At 43.4% G+C, this 18,080-nt stretch overlaps 1 pseudogene; it reads left to right on the forward strand.

Moving 5' to 3' along the window:
* The first annotated feature begins 15,662 nt into the window (after positions 1–15,662).
* On the forward strand, positions 15,663–17,379 carry LOC140685839 (epsin-1 pseudogene; annotated as a pseudogene).
* Positions 17,380–18,080: the final 701 nt, after the last annotated feature.

Below are 18,080 nucleotides of genomic sequence, written 5' to 3' on the forward strand. Positions count from 1 at the left end.
AATTCACAGACTCTAAGCCTCTGATGGATGGTAATTTTATGTGTGGTCCAGGCATCTTGCTAGACAGGAGCTGATCAGAAAGCTGGTCCATGGTTCCCAAAGGTGGGCTAATGTCCACAGCTCTGGCAGATAGATGGCTGACTGGAACACTAACATGTCTTCCAACCTCTTCCTGGTGTGCCTTTCTCTTTTCTACTACAGAGGCTAGGAAGCTGAAAAGTATTTATCCAGACTTCCCTGCACTAAAATAAATAGATGTATTCATGTGGGTCTTGAATTTGGAACTAAATTCTGAAGGAGGGCAGTGACAGCATGTGAGGCGTTCAGTAGCTAACGTGGCTCTAACTGGCACATAACTGCTCAGAACTCAACTCCTCTGGTGGCAGCTGTTTGGTCCCCAGTAGGGATGGTGTGTGATCCTGGAGCCAGCATAGGGCACAATGGATTCCTGATTTAACAAATTTTAAAATAGTACAAGTTCATGTCTTTGGTCAATTTTGTTCCAAAAGTCATTTCTGGAGACCCAGTTGAGAGCCTGCTTTTTTAAACCTTTCCAAAAATTTGGAAGTACCTAATTTCCTATATTAGAACTCTTTATTTATGTGCAGTTGGACCCTGATTGGTATGTGATAGCTCTCCCATTTTGATACAGGGAAAATGGAGCACAAGAGGGTGGCCATGTCCCAGGTCTTGGATGAGTCTCTGCGATGTGCCCAATTAAGTGAGGGCCTTTGGCTTCACACACAGGAAAAAATTCAAGAGCGAGCCATAGCTGAGTGAAAGTAGATTTATTCAGACAGATGCACACTCCACTGACCAAGTGAAGGCCATTTCAGAAAGCTAGAGAGGCCACGAGGCATGGGTGTGTGTGTTTACTTTAAAGTAAAAATAGATACACCCTCCATAGACAGAGTGTGGGCTGTCTCAGAAGGCAAGAAAGTGACAGAGGGGCCTAGGAGATACACATTGCTTAGGCAGAATGCAGGCCATCTTACTCAAAAGGGAACATGATCATGAGGTGTGGGGTTATTTTTTTTTTTTGTTCTCAGAAACCTCATATGCTAACAAGTGGGAGGACTATTTCAAGTACTTTGGGGAAGGGGCTGGGATTCCCAGGAATTGGGCCACTGCCCACCTTTTGACTTTTCATGGTCAGCCTTGAACGTGTCATGGCGCCTGTGGGGGTACCATTTAGCATGCTGTAGTACTACAGTGAGAGTATAATGTAGCTCAAGGTCTACTGGGAGTTGAATCTTCTGCCATCTTGGTGCTAACTGCTGTATCATTCTTTTAATCATTGTGCCTTTTCCCCTTCCCTACTGTCTCAATTTGATCAATTATTCTAGTTAATCTTCCTGGTGCATAGAAGCCCAAATCAGTACTTTCTAGAGCAGAAACATACACTGATATATTGATAGGTTGCTTTTTTTCTGTCCCATAGGCTACCCTCCCTTCTTCAGGCTTCAGAAGTAGCTTTCTTTTCAAAGAGCACTCAGAGGAAGCAAACACAAACAATGAAGAGTCATTTTCTTGGGTTTTAGGTTCTCAAACAGACTTTCAAATCTTTGGTTAAGAGAATAGCCTTAAAAGCCAATGCAAAGATGAGACTCACAAGGGTTTAATTGCCAGAATATATAAAAAGCTCATACAACTTAACAACAACAACAAAAACCAATCCAAAAATAGGCAGAAGGCCTAAACCAGCAATTCTCCAATGAAGATATACAAATGGTCAATAGGCACGTGAAAAAATGTTGAATATCACTAATTATCAGAGAAATGCAAATCAAAACTACAATGAGATATCACCTCACACCAGTCAGAATGGCCATCATTCAAAAGTCCAGAAACAATAAATACTGGAGAAGGTGTGGAGAAAAGGAAACGCTCCTACACTGTTGGTGGGAAGGCAGTTTGGTGCAGCCATTATGGAAAACAGTATGGAGATTCCTCAGAGACTAAAAATAGACCTACCATATGACCCAGCAATCCCACTCCTGGACATATATCCAGAAGAAACCTTAATTCAAAAAAGATACATGGACCCCAATGTTCATAGCAGCACTATTTACAATATCCAAGACATGGAAACAACCTAAGTGTCCATTGACAGATGACCAGATAAAGAAGCTGTAGTATATTTATATAATGGAATACTACTGGGTCATAAAAAATGATAAAATAATGCCATTTGCAGCAACATGATTGGACTTGGAGATTGTTATTCTAAGTGAAATAAGCCAGAAAGAGAAAGAAAAATACCGTATGATATCACTTATATGTGGAATCTAAAAAAAAAAAGACAAAGTTATTTGCAAAACAGAAACTTACTCTCAGACATAGAGAACAAATGTGGTTATGGGGGGTAAGGAGGGTGGGAAGGGATAAAGTGGAAATTAGAGATTTGCAAATATGAACTGACATATATATGTACATAGAATAGATAACAAGTTCATGCTGTATAATGCAGGGAACTATATTCAAAATCTTATAGTAAGTTATGGTGAAAAAGAATATGAAAATGAATATATGTATATTCATGTCTACAAATGAGATTTTGCAGAGATGCCAAGTGCCTCGATGACACTATGGATATAATCCAGAAGAAAGGCAGAGGCAGTCTTTATCTTGGGGTCCCTGGTTTCCCTGGCCTTGGGTTATGATGAGGCTGGTAAATACACAGATTTGTTACTTCTCAGATTAGCTTTGTACAGGAACACAGAGCAGAGAGCAGTCTGGGTGAAGAAATCTGCAAAGAATTTACAGCTCACTTACACCTAAAGCATTTGCATTTCCAGCTCACAGAGGATGCTTTGTCTCACTGTGAATGGAAGGGAAAAGCTACCTTCTTTCCTCAGCCTCCCCACAGCCTTCTTTGCTCTGCAACTCAAAGACCACTCAGCATACAATTGATAGCAGCCAGCGGCTGCTTGGGTGGTCCTCCAGGCCCTGTGAGCATTTGGCAACACCAATCAGTTCAGTGCTCTAATTTGTAAGGGGAGGCATCTGCCTTTGACTGTCCCAGTCCAGACTGGCAGTGCCTTCTGGTCCTGCCACCTGGCTTCTAGAAAGCTGCTGCTCATAGACAGCATCTTGCTCGTGTTTACTGCCCCTTCCCTGGACCCCACTGCTCTTTAGCTTTACTTTCTTGATGTCTAAAGAAAATTCTCTTTGCTGTTTGTCCAAGCTACCGCCTGTCCCCTCTGCAACCTCTGATGGTCAGGGTTAGGCCCCAAGAAATGAATGGCTTTGATGAGTACTGGTGAAAATCAGTTCAGTTAGGAAATCCAATGGCCTCAACCTCCAGTTCAAAATGGCAAGTCCAGGCACCAAACTTGGACTAGGACTACAGTGACATCAGATGCCTTTGCAATGATACGGCACAGAAGGGGTTTTGCAAACTGAAAAGCTGCAGTGCTGTAGGGATCAAAGTTATCCCTAACAACATGCAATTCTTGCTACTATCTTGTGTTCCATCTCAGCCGCCTTCTCTGTCCAGACCTCTTTATTTCTAAAATGCTGGGTCCAATAGGTCATCTAGTCACTCTTGCTTTTTATTTGAAAGATGAGATCCCAATAAGTAGAGAAGAGATGTGGTGTGATACGGACTAAAGCACAAAATTTCTGGAAGCGTCAAACTTGGACTTCAGATCTGACCCTACCACCCACTGACTGGGAACTTGGTTAAGTTACTGAACTTCTGTGAACCTCATTTCCCCTATTTGTAAACTGGAGCACAAAGCCTTACAATGCACAGTGATTATATTAGAGATTTTAAATGTAAAGTACCTTCTAACACATGGCAATTAGTAGGTGCTTAATAAGTGATTTCCATTATCATCACTATCTGATTTGTATTATTTTCCTTTTTGGTGGAAATTGAAGTGTGAGAGGGCTTTGAATAAATTGCTAAGTGAATTCTAAAATATTTCCCTAATTTTTACATATAGTATTTTATATGCATTATAGTAGTTTTTAATCTCTCATAGCATTCTGTGTATAACTGCTTTAAAAATAATAGCAGAATTATTTAAATAATACATGCTATAAGAGGGCTGCTTGTTTCAGGAAGTTATTCTGATCATTCTATTGCCAATAATAGAATTCAAGGTTATATTGCATGGTAATTTTTTTTCGATGGAAGTAAAGGAAACTAAACTCACATATATATTCTATACAAAATTGTGTATAGAATACATATGTATAATTATATATGTTTATATACATAGAATATTGATAGATAGATAGATAGAGAAGTTAGCTCACAGAAACTTTGAAAGAGCTATGGAAACCATTTATGAGTCCCTTAGGATTTGAAATTGTAAATCCACACTACAAGTATCTTCATTGCCCAGTTTTTATTTCTCCTCCATGTGGTAGGCAGCATGGTTTACCAAATCGTTGTCAACAGCAGATGTTTATTTCTCCCCATGTCTGCTTGGGTCATGTGACTCCACCACTTCACTTCACTGGGCAACGGGGGCTTATGTTTGGCCAGGCTTTGTCTAACTGCATTGTTGACCATGGAAGCAGAAGTTCTTAACAGAAGAAGAGAAAAGGAAACTTTTTTAGACAGATAAATGCAGCCACCATAGTTTGTAACATTGCGCTTCATGGCTGCCCGGGGCCTACAGTAACCTTTATCTCCATACTCACAATACCAGAATTCCCAGTGTAACACAACTGCCTCATGTGAAATTGTTAGAGCAGGCAGGTGGCTAGATGTGAGCAGAGAAATGGGGACATGGGCACATGGCAGAAAACCATACATCTTGTGAAAAAAAGGGGGTTCTTGGACAGACCAAGAGAAACAGGACCCTCTGGACTGATTGAAAAACCATACCTTCTGGGTTGGAAAGTGTCCTGGAGGCAGAAGGGTGGGACAGGACAGGAGTCTCCACCATCCAAGTGTAACCCTTCAATCATTATGACCTCTGTCCAAACGTAACCTTTTGTCTATGATACCCCATCTGAATGTAAACTTTTGTTCATTATGACCTCATCCAACTTCCCAATCGACTAAATAAGGATGAAAAATTTCTGCTCCCCACCTGGGAAGGTGGATCTGGGATGAAGATCAGGAAAGATGACCCCAGACCCCTCCCCACCAATGAATATTCCACCCATTCATTTTTACACCCTATGTAACTAACTTGCCAAAGAAACACAGCGCCGCAGCCCACCTCATCCTGCCTGCCTGCCCTCCCCTTGAGAGTGTGCTATCCATCCTTAAATAAATTCTCACTTTACTTTTTTAACCACTACATTTGTCTCTGAATTCTTTCTGAGATGGGACAAGAACCTGGAACACTGGTTACATTCATGGGCAACGCTATCAAATGTTTCAAGCTGGACAAGAGCTTTTTTCTTGCAGGATCTTTCTAAAGGCCAGAAGTGAAATGTAATTAGTTCTAGGCCAGAACTATTGCTAAAGCATTGAATGAACTATAGCATTAAGCCTCTTTCTGGTAGCTTTTCTATCCTCCATCCTTCCCCTCCCCATGACCTCCTACAGGACACCTTGACCAACAAATAAAGGGTGATGGTGGGGGACACTTGGTGGTGCCAGTGATGTGGGTTGGTAAGAAGAATTTACCAGGAAGGGAGAAGTTCAAGAACAAAGAGAAGTTTAATAGGCACACTGTTTAATAGGTATAGGAGGTGCCTTCCAGTGCAGAGAACAAAGGGAAGGCTTAATAGTTATGCTGCTATAGGCAACAGAGCATCACACAGGCAAGAGGTGCCTGCATGTCCACTGAGTGTGAATGTGCAGGGTCTTTTAATGGGGAAGGGGTGTGAACACAAAGGAATAGGGAAACAGATTTCTGATTGTGTATAAGTGAGGTGAGGGGCTTTGGTATATGGGAGAATAGTGGATTTATGACTCCAGTAAGATGGAGACAGCAGCTGACACAAGCAAGGCAGTGAAATTTATGACTCCAATCAGGGGAGATGTAGGCTGTGACAAGTCTGCCTGAGCTATGGTGAGGCTAGCCATTCCCCAAGGCTGTTAATTGTGCAAAGGCAAACAACCATCAGGAGTTCATCTCCCCAAGAGGAGCAGGCAGATGCCTAAGGGCTGGAAATAGGGGGCAGCAGGGCCTCAGCAGGCACCAGTTGGCACTACAGCTGGTGTGGGTCTCAGCAGGATCTCAGCACCACACCTGGCACCCATTTTATTTGGTGGGTCCAAGGATCTACTAGTTGTTAACCCTGCTGTGAACAGCTCCCTTTCTGGAAGCAGCAGGAAGTAGCCGAGATCTCTTAATAATCTGACATTTTCTGCCAGGTCCCCCAAAGTTCTGTGTGAGGTATATGATCTGAACCCCCCAAAACAGTTCAATCCCAATAAACAGTTAACAGTTTATCCATTTTTTTCTTTAGTAAATTAAATGGATCTGAGACAGAACAGAATGAACCACACTTCATGCTTCAAGTCATCCAAGTTTTATATTTAAGTTCTGTCATTTGACTCTTACTTCTGGTTCAAAATTGTGTATTAATTAGTGTTTTTAATTGTAAGTAACATAAGCCAACTCTGTCCAATTTAGGCATAAAACACAATATTTATTGAAAAATTTATGATAGTTCTCAGGCACTGAAAGAATTAGAAAATGACTCAAAGTTCTTAATAACATGCCAGAAAATTTGTTTTCAAAAGAATGCTGCCTTTTAACATGGTGACTTTCAAAGACTTTGTATTTATTCCAACTAACTTTGAATTACTTTCAGAATCCACATCACATTTCTTTAACTATCTGAATTATGCCAAATTTTTGCCTTTTTAAAGTGGATTTGATATTCTTAGAAAATCATTTTGAAATCGTATTTACTGAGGTGACTTAACAGAGTGAGTAATACTGGTTTAATAATTTTTTGTTGTTTCTAATGTAACAAGATTGGAAATATTTCTCTCCTAATATTACCTTAATAGTCTTCATCTGGTGAATTGCTAGCAGGTTGATGATAATTGGTTATTAATTGGCTGACAATCACCAGCCGACTCTGACTGGCCCCAAAGGGGGAATATGTGCCAAGGAAAAAGTGAATTTCAGAGTCCAGGCTCAAATCAGCACAGCGAATGGGCCCAAGAGAACTAGGAAAGAGATCTATTAAGGGAAATGACTCAGGACTGTAATTCTGCCTAAGAGAGCAATCTAACCAGAAAATGGAGAAGTTGTAGAGAAACCACTGACTCCTGCAAATGTGTTGTTTTGAGAGAGTATGGTTATGGCAGAAAACTCTTGGGAGTAAAGCAAACCCAAGTTGGCTTGGGAGTTCAAATCCTGCCTTCTCCGTGTGATCTTGAGGAAGTTACATGACCCTCCCTGGAGACATCTGCCCAATTTACAAAGTGGGGATTTTCACAACCACCTTGTGGGTTGTTGCAATAATTGCATGTGAATCCTTATTTGAAAAGCCTAGTGCAATGCTTAATACATAATTTTGTATAGTAATACTGATGTCTCAGATATAGTAATATCTCTGAGGTATAGGATATAGTAATACTGATGCCTCGCCCTCCATGCCAGTGTGTGCACATTCACTCTTAAATCCATGCTTGAACAGAAGAAGGGTTGGAGGACTGCTATTCCACATTCCAATGTAGAATAAAAAATCCTCAGATAAGAAACCATACAAAAATAAGTTCAGAAATTTTAGTATTCCATGCAGCCCAAGGTTAATAAAAATGTGTCAAAAGTGTGTCAAGTTTGAGGACATAAGGAAAGAAATTGCTTCCTGGATAAACACTTTTGCCTCCTTTCCTCTTCTAGTTCCCTCACTTGGTTTCCCACGGCTGCATCTGATTTCCCTGAGGGCTTCTGGCTTCTCCCTACCAGCCTCTGAGGTAGACAGGCTGACTAACAGGTGCTCAGCAGGGGTCTCTGGGTTCCCACAGAGCCTTAAATCACAGGTGTCAAGAGACCAAGCACAGTGTTCAACCTCAGAGCCCTGGAAGCTTCTGGTTTGTGAATGAACACTCAGACAGATGCCTCTTAATTTTCATTTCTGTTTCCTGTAGCAACTAATCTGCAAATAGTTACTCTTTCTGCATCTTCAAATAATTCTCTTTACCTAAATTTTCCCTTAGGACCTTCATGTGCTGATTTTATCATATAACTATTATGGTTTAGTTACCTAATGCTTTAAGGGGCAGCTACACATAGAATTTGGGCAGGGGTAGTGCCTTTGGTATTGGCAACTCCCCTGTTCCAACCTGAATTTAGAGGCAATTTTGCAAGAACTGCTTCTGGCCCAAATTCTTGAGCGAGGCCAAAAATGTCCCTAAGGAACTCTACTGGACTGAGATGGACCTTCTCCCCACAAGCTGCAACTGAGTAGAGCCTTATGGGGCCTTCCTGAGGCCCCTAAATCCTATATATCTGTTACATTGATATCCTCTGTTTTAGCTCCTCTGTGAAGTACCCAGACAGCAGTATCTGACACACATTCCCTGAGTTGTTTTAACAGATGTTAAAACCCCCACCAATTGCAAGAGTTAAATACTTGCTGACCAGGAGCACACAGCCTCCAGGCCTACTGAAGCCTAAAGACTGATAATGTTAACCCCTGTGACACCACCATGTTACTTCACCATCAACCAATCAATCAGAGAATTGTTCATGAGCTGGTCACATACCCTGGGACTCCTCTCCCTCACCTTGCCTTACTGAAAAAAAAAAAAAATCCATCAAATTCCTAATGTTGAAATGGGATACCTGCAGAGAATTCACAAGTATGCCTCCAACACTAATGAACTCATCTACAAAACAGAAACAGACTTGCAGACAGTAAACAATCTTCAGTCTTACAGTCACAGGGGGAAAAAGGGTGGGAAGGGATAAATTTGGGAGTTTGAGATTTGCAAGTGTTAACTGCTATGTATAAAAAATAGATAAAAACAAGTTTCTTCTGTATAGCACAGGGAACTATATTCAACATCCTGCAATAACCTTTAATGAAAAAGAATAAGAAAATGAATATATATATATATATATACACACATACATGACTGGGACTTTATGCTGTACACCAGAAATTGACACATTGTAACTGACTATACTTCAATTAAAAAAATAAATTAAAAACAATGCTTTACTAAAACCTATCAGAGAGTTCAGGGCTTTTGAGCCCTAGCTGTCCTGGACTCCTTGTATGGTGCCTTACAATAAATGATGAACTTTCACCACAACCTTGTGTCAGTAGATTGGCTTTACTGCACATGGGTGAGTGGACCCACGTTTGGTTTGATAAAAAGCTAGCTAAAGACAGAAGGAGAGTCAGCTCTAATCTGCCATTCTTGTTTTTGTACATGTGATACACAAATGCTCACAGTTCCCCAGCTTTTCTGAGATGGCTACCTATCCCTGAAACAAATGGAGTAGTCAGTTCTCACACCTATGCCCTTTTCTCAACGTTGGGTCTGAATGAAAATGGACATGTGTGGTGGGTGCAGGGGAGGGATTGGGCCCTGGCCCTTTAGAGGAAAGTGCCCATTATGTGATCAATGGTGGGCTCCTGGGGGCGGGTGGTAGGGTCCATGTAAGACTGGGATGTACAATTCGATATTGTGTTTCTCAAGCTAAACCCATTGATAAAGTAGTCATTAGAAATTCTCCCAACAATGTCATATAGATTTCTCTTAACCTCCAGATTTAGTACTTTTGCTAGGTTGTTTTCTTCCTTGTAATATATCTTCTTGGATATTAAAATACAATGGTAAAAGAAAAAAAAAGAAAGCAGTATTAACCTCCTAGTATGTTAGTTATAATGCAAGACTTTAGTTTCTTTGGTTGATTTGGAGTTTCTATATTACAAATCTGCTAAACACTGATGTAAAATTCAGCCCATCTGTGACTCATTTTGTCTTTTAATGCTCTCTGTTCAGAAAAATCTTTGAATTCACATCAAATTTGTTGTTAAAATAAAGGTACATGGTATATCATACATACAAGGATATATTGTTAAAATAATGGTTCTATCTATCATCTATCTATCTATCTATCTATCTATCTATCTATCTATCTATCTATCTATTTAAATGACTCATGAATAATGATTCATGGCCACTAGACACAACATTTAGATATCTATGTATCAATATTTGAGAGTTAACTTGATCCTTTGAAAGCAGACATGCACTGGTCTGTGGATGATAAATAATTTTTTTCACTTGGGCATTCTGCTGCCTTCTCCCTGCTAACTTCTCAACCTCTGCCTGAGACTTAGGCACTAAATCACAAACAGCCTTTGGCTCACCATAGTTGAGTCTAATGTGACCCAGTTTTCAGATGTCTGAAAATTTCTTAGGTTTCTTTTGTCTATACACTGAGAGATGGTTGAAAATAACAGACATTCAATTATACAGAGGATGTTTTACTCTGAATAATTACAGAGCACAGCCCGATTGGAATGTTTGTTTATCAGCCATGAGACCTTTATGATTGATTTGATACAGCACATTTTGGATAAATGATTTTTAAAAACTTGTGTCCATTTAACTCACTGATGAAATGATTCTAAGCCTATTTGCTCAACTCTGTTGTCATCCATGCTTGCTTGAAACCCATATAATCCTTGGTTAGGAGGTACTTTTTCTTCTGGAATAGTTCTCTTAGATGTAATTATGCATCAGCTCATTTATCCTCTAAGCAAAAATGAGCCAAGCATTCAAAGATCTGCTAAGCATCTTCACATTGGTCCATTCAAATGAGCAAGCTCTCAGGCATTAACCCATCCCAGCAACAGTCTTCATGAAATAGCTCATCAAATGCCTGGCAACAGGATGAAGCCATCTGGTGAAGGGTGAATTGTAATTATAACCCATTCAAATGCACCTTCTTATCAACCACAACACCATCATCTGCCTCACCCTTGTAATCAGTCATGACATCCTAGAGGAGAAAAATGAAAAAGAAACCAATCTGATCACCAGGTGTGTGTGTTTGTGTGTGTGTGTGTGTAAGTTGATAGTAGTATACGGTGACACTCAACTCGAGATAAAAACAAATTTACCTTATGGAAATTTCCTCAGTCATTGAAGACAAATAGCTCTCAGTTGAAGGTTTCATGTATGGGGCATTCCAGATCACTGTTACGCTACCCCTCCCTCAGCAGGAAGCCCCTCGAAGATCAAGATAAAGTAGTTCATCAGGAGTTCCATGCGACAACCCCTTTTCAGTGCATTTGGTGGACTTCCAGGCATCCTCATGTCCACAGGAAGTTGCAAGAACCACAAAGCCGTGCTGAAATGTGAGGGACGTCTCTGTGACAATTTCACAAGAGCTCTAATCAGACTGCTAGTGCTGCCATTCCTGGGGAAGCCCTGCTCTAGCCATATGGCTAAGCAGTCTGCAGACGTACCAGTTTTATTATTGGTTGCACACTGGAATTGTCTGGTGCCTAAGTCTCACTCCCTAGGCTGTTTCCCCATTTGGCTCTATTGCGTAGCCAACGTTGACTAAAGTGCAGTTAGCAGACCAGCCACAGAAGCATCATATGGGAGCTTGTTAGAAGGGCAGAATCTCAGCCCTATCGCAGACCTATTGAATCCAAATCTGCCTTTTTACAAGGTCTCCAGGGGAACTGTATGCACATTAGTTGAGAATCACATAGGTTGAGCACTGCTTCCCCAAACATGCTATTCATGGGAATCACTTACCACATAAGACTACAGCATCAGAATCTCCAAGGATGGAACCTGGACATTTCTGTTTATAATAAACTTTCTAGGTGGTTAATAATCCACCAACCTGCCACAAGACTGTAGACAACAGCAGAGTCCCAAGTCTCCCCCAATGCCCTTGATTACTAGCATCACCCAAAGGAGGATTTGTTTTGTTTTGTTTTGTGTTTACTTTCCAGTCCACTTCCTAGAGCTTCTGTTTCAGCTGGGACTTTGACCAGGGCTTGGGGCACATTAGAATCTCTGCCCTCTTCCCACACACATACAAGCGCAAGTGACTCTTAAATGTTGGTATAGCATAGAATTATCTGGAGAGGTGGCTGAAAATATTGATTCCTGGAACCTATAAAAATAAATAAAGAGAATAAGCAAAAGCTGCCTGTTCAGAGCTTGCTATAGTAAAGAAGTTAGCCATCATCACTTAGCGCTGGCAGAAGCACAAGGCAGGCATGACAGTATAAAGTGCTACAGTGAAAAGGGCAAGAGTCCAGGATGCCCTGGTTGAAAGCCGCTGGCACAGGGAAGCTGGAGGCCACCTAACCCTAAGCGAAGCATCCTGTGAGGTTAGTTAGGAGGGTACGTTTGGGTTTCTCTGCTTAGTGCTAATCTGGAAGCAGGGGTGAAAGAGGTCATAGTTTGGCTTCCTGGACTGGTTGCTGCAGAGGGGGTGGGTTAGAGTTCTATCTCCATACACAGTGGCCGGTGTCGGTTTGTCAGTTTGTCTCAACATCCACACAGAATTACTGAGCAGAAACAGTGACATGAGGCCTGGACACGGATACTTTAATAAGCTCCCTGGGTTCTCAAATGTGTGACCCACCCATCTAGGGGTACCCTGACTTTGAGCTAACACATTTTCAAAGGTGCCAGGTAGTTTTTGCGCCAATCTTAACCCCTACCTACTATTTTTTTTTTTTTGGAGTAAAGGTAGATTTATTTAGAGAGATACATAGCACATAGAGTGTAGGCTCTTTCAGAAGGCCAGAGACAGGCCATGAGGTGTGGGAGTTGGGTGCTCAGGTTAGGGTAAAAGCAGATATACACTCCGTAGGCAGAATGTGGGCCATCTCTGGGGATGAGGGAGCAAGGGCCCCCCCCACATACCACTTGAAGCAAGAACATTAATCAGAAGAGTCTTCTTGACAGATTCTCACCATATAAACACATTACTTTAGCTCTATTAAGGGTTTTGGGCATGATGCTTGAACTCAAAGGTTGTTGGGCATTTTATTTTGGCATGGACAAGGGAGAGAAATTGTAATAAAAACATCAGGATGTCTTTCAATAGACCAGATGTGGAGTTCTCCACCAGATAATCATATCAGAATTTCCTAGACAGCTTTTGCAGTGAGATGAAGACTCCGGAAGTGGCAGGCGTCCCAGAAATGCCTGTGTGGAAGGGTGTATATGTTGAAAAAGGCACTCTAGGTTCTGATATTCCTATATGCCCCTTTGTTGAGAACCACTGATGTAGAGAATGTAATCAATCAGGGATTCCAACTCCAGTGCCTACAAGGGGCATGAAGGTAACATAAACTAAAATGATGGCTTGGCAACTTAAGTTGTCTCCTTCTATGGCAGATCATTGTTTGCTTATTAAACACATGGATCTTTTTTCACTTGTGCAAATAAACATGGTCTGTCATTTATCTTGGGGGAAAAACAGCTCTCACTTTTCCCACTTTCAGATTTATTTCACTATTACTAAAAAAAAAAACAGTAGTGTAAGCATGATGGCAAATGCCAAATGAAACTCAGTGTCAAGGAAACAGCTGTGAATGTTAAAGACTAAGACAGACTTGAGTGGACAACTACTACTCAGCTTTGGTTTTATGCAATTAGAATTTGAGTGAAATACAGACCATTGTCGTCTTATCAAATTTTGTCTTTTGACTTTTCAAGAAAATGAAATGAGAGGTTCTATATGAAATCACCTGATCTTTAAGTATTTGCTTAGTTTTTTTTTTAAGACTCTGAAGGTCAAACAAGCAAGCCTAATGGGCTGGACAAAGACCCCCATGACACCAAGTTTGCAACCTTGATATTATAGTATCACTAGGAAACACCATCTTAACAGGGGATCCAATTTTTTTTTGCTGAAAGAAACAAAATGTTCCCCAAATAAACACACACCAAGAGCAAGACCACATCAAATCCAAGCAAATCCAGCTCCGTTAATAGTTTATCATTTTCAATAGAGGAACTCAGTCTTGCTCAACAATGATCAGAAAGTAAAAGTGTCACCCAGATCTACTCATAAGCTTCCTTTTCAGTGATAAGCAGAATCGCTCTTTCCTTTCTCTCCTCTCCTTTTTATTCATAAAATCCAGTGGTTAGGCAGTCTAAGTAGGCAAAGTATGGGAATAAGAAGTGACTGGGCTCTTGTCAGCACTCACTGAAGTAGCTAAATTGTTTATATCTTAAATTTACTTTAAAAAGGATGCAGGATCAGTAGCTTCTAATTCCTTTCTAGGCCAATTTAAGAATGTTTACATTTCCAAGAGATTTCAGCTGTATTTGGAATCAACGTATTCATATTTGGGCCAGGATTGGGAGTTGTTGATTTTGAGAACTAGAAAGAAAGGGTGAAGTTTTCAAATATTTTCATGGATTCTGTCTGCAAGAGATGCTGAAATTGCTGAAGGTTTCTAGTCTTTTCAGAATCAATCAGAGTCAACCAAAAGGGGCCTAGAAAAGGTGGAGTTGGGTGACTTAATGAGACTAGTATTTTTTAGTGCAATATTTGACTAAAATTGGTATTTTGGGTAAAATGATTGACTGACTTGAGTAATACTTTGACAGTTAATGTCTTTTCAAAAGTTACTGATACAAATCTGAATAATGATGTCAATTAATTCAGATTCCCAAGTAGTGACTAGATTGGAATCTCTTTCCACAATCCTTCATGGAAAGTTTTTGGAAAATGTTCCTCACCACTACCTTCTCATTTTGTTTTCATCTCTTTCTGTAATGCAGGTGCAACCAAAGGCTGGACCACTAACTCAGAGACCAGAGAAGCCAGCCGTCAGGTGAACTGCAAGTCTGAAACTACATGACTCATGCCTTTTATTAAGATGATGATTTGTATTATCTAAAATCATACTGGGCCTAATATACAAATGACTTGCTATTAATTTCTTTTTTTAAAAAAATTAAAATGGCGTAGAATATCTTTATTAGTGGTAAATTTATTTCTCTTATCTTCATTTAAAAAATGGAATAAATACTTGCATATAAGAAGTGTTTTGGTGTGCTTCTCAAAGTTTAATTGGGCGTGGTTTCACATGATTACACAGACACTCCTGTCTGTTCATTACTAAGCACTGAAAATGGTGAGCCAGTGAAAAATAGAATGTGATGATGAAATGACCTTCTAAGATAGTTAAGATGGACTGAAGACGCTAAAGGACAATGGGAACTGAAAAGAATCACCAAATGTGGTGGGCTGATTCAAAAGAGAACCAACTGCAATGAGGTATCACCTCACACCAGTCAGAATGGCATCATTTAAAAGTTCACAAATGACAAATGCTGGAGAGGCTGTGGAGAAAGGGAACCCTCCTACACTGCTGGGGGGAATGTAATTTGGTGCAGCCATTATGGGAAACAGTATGGACATTCCTCAAAAAGCTGAAAATAGACTTATCCTATGATCCAGAAATACATGCACCCCGGGTTGCTTCCCATCTGCTCAGTGGCTCCCCTCTGCCATCTGGCTCTCTGTGCCGCTCCTGGGTGCCAGGGCGGTGGGGCCCTCAGCTTGTGGCCCTCCATGCGTCTGTACATGCCCCAAGGTGTGCCCCATGATACTGAGGCCAAGCAGGGGACAGGGGATGCCTGCCATGGCCCCCCCCAGAGCACAGCATGAAGAGGCCAATACGCAGTGACCCACCAGCCCCTGCTGTAGCCTGCCTCCTCCAGTCGCCCCATCTCTGCACACCCCAGGGTGCCCCTCCCCTCACTGCTGCTGGGAGCCATGTCGACCTCGCTGCAGTGCCAGATGAAGAACATGGCCCACAACTAAGCTGAGGCTGAGATCAAGGTCCACAAAACCACGAGCAACACCCCTGGGACCCTTCCAGCTCCCTCATGTCTGAGATCACACGAACCTCACCTACGACACGGTGGCCTTCTCACAGATCATGAGCATGATCTGGAAGCGGCTCAACAACCACTGCAAGAACTGGCCACGTGTACAAGGCCGTGATGCCGACGGAGGAGCTCATCAAGACCGGCTCGGAGCACGTGTGCTGCAGCGCAAGGAGAACATGTAGGCCGTGCAGACGCTGAAGGACTTCCAGTACGTGCACCACAAGGGCAAGGACCAGGGCAGGAACGTGCACAAAAAGGTCAAGCATCTGGTGGCCCTGTTGCCTGAAGAGGACTGGCTGCGGGAGGAGCGTGCACACACGAGGTCAAGGCCAAGGAGAAGCAGGTGCCCCTGCCGTGTGCTCGGCCCCCGCCGGAGGCAGAGCAGGCCTGGCCGCAGAGCAGTGAAGAGGAGGAATTGCAGCTCCAGCTGGCTCTGGCCACGAGCAAGGAGGAGGCCGACCAGCCCCCACCGTGCAGCCCTGAGGATGACATGCAGCTCCAGCTGGCCCTAAGTTTGAGCCACAGGGAGCACGATAAGGAGGAGCAGCTCCGGTGCGGGGATGGCCGGAGGCTGCAGATGGCCACAGAGGAGAGCAAGAGGGAGACGGCCGGCCAGGAGTTGTCATCCCTCACGAATCTTGCTGATGTCCTCACGGCCCCAGGTCCTCCGCCGGCCACGGACCCCTGGGGGGGCCCAGCACCCATGGCCCCTGCCATCCCCACGGCTGCCACCCCCTCAGACCCCGGGGGGACCCTCTGTCCCTCCAGCTGTTGATCCCTGGGGTGGTCCGGACCCTACACCAGCCTTCGGGGACCCCTGGAGGACTGCTGCACCTGTAGGGCCCCCAGTTGACCCTTGGGGCGGGACTCAGATGGGACCCAGTCCCCAGCCACTGGAGAGGGGCATGCTCCTGACCCACGGGGGATCTCAGATGGGGGGGCCCCTTCAGCAGCCCCCCAGCCTCTGATCCCTAGGTACCAGCCCCAGCCCTCTCAGACCCCCAGCAGGGGGGGTCACCTGCCAAGCCCAGCATCAACAGCACCACAGTGGTCGGGGGTCTGAGACGGAGCCTGACGAGTTCTACGGCTTCCACCGACTGCACATGGCCCTGCCGACCTCTGGGAGCAGCCCGGGGGAGCTGGGTCTGCGCACCGGAGAGATGCCCACCTGCAGCCCTGTTGCATTCGACATGAGTGGGGTTGGGGTCTCTCTGGCCGAGGCTGTCAGGAGACCCTCGCTCGCTGCTGCCCCGACCCCAACACCACCCACACGGAAGACTCCTGAGCCCTTCCTGGGGCCCAACACAGCCCTGGTTGACCTGGACTCACTGGTGAGACAACTGGGCCCCACTCCACCAGGAGCCAAGGCCTCTAACACCTTCCTGCTGAGCAGAACCTTGGCCGCTGTCCCCTCCATCACCAACCACTTCCAGCCCACGTCCCCTGTGACGCTTACCTTGAACCAGCTGCGGCTCAGCCCCATGCCCCTGGTCCCTGGAGCACCACTGACCTACATCTCTTCCCCTGGTGGGGGCCCTGGTCTGCCCCCCATGATGCCCCTGAGACCCTCAGTCCCCAACACTAATCCCTCCCTCCTATAATCCAGGGTGGGAGGGGGCTTCCCCCATTTCTGCTGCCTGGGCCACCAGTGTTGTGAGTGCATGTGAAGTGGGGGACCCCGCCCCCACCCAGCACCCTTCTCTCTCCTGGGGCACACTCACACTACACCCTCTTCCCATGCCTCCCATCCCGCCTCTCTGAGAGAAACTGGGCATCGGGGATGGGCAGGGTGCTGGCCAGAGGAAGACCCTTCCCATGGCATTAGAAGGGGGAGGGACAGCTAGGGGTCCCTCCACCTGCTCCTCTTCCCTCCAACTCCTGACTGGCCCCTCAATCAATGTTTGAGCCTCCTCGTCCCCATCCGCAGCCCTTGGTGATGATTTTGGCAACTTAGGGAACAAATGGCAATTCTCATGGGCAAAGTGAAAAAGAAAAAGATACATGCAACCCAGTGTTCATAGCACTATGTACAATAGCTAAGACATAGAAACAATCTAAATGCCCAATGACAGATGACTGGATAAAGGAGCTATGGTATATTTATACAATGGAAAGTACTCAGCCATAAAAAATCATAAAATAATGCTATTTGTAGCAACATGGATAAACCTAAGCGAAGTAAGCCAGAAAGAGAAAGAAAAATACCGTATGATATCACTTATACGTGGAATTAAAAAAAAGACACAAATGAACTTATTTACAAAATAGAAACAGACTCACAGACAGAAAACAAATTTATGGT

This window comes from Vicugna pacos, chromosome 15, assembly GCF_048564905.1.
Source record: "Vicugna pacos chromosome 15, VicPac4, whole genome shotgun sequence".
In the NCBI taxonomy this organism is placed as follows: Eukaryota; Metazoa; Chordata; class Mammalia; order Artiodactyla; family Camelidae; genus Vicugna; species Vicugna pacos.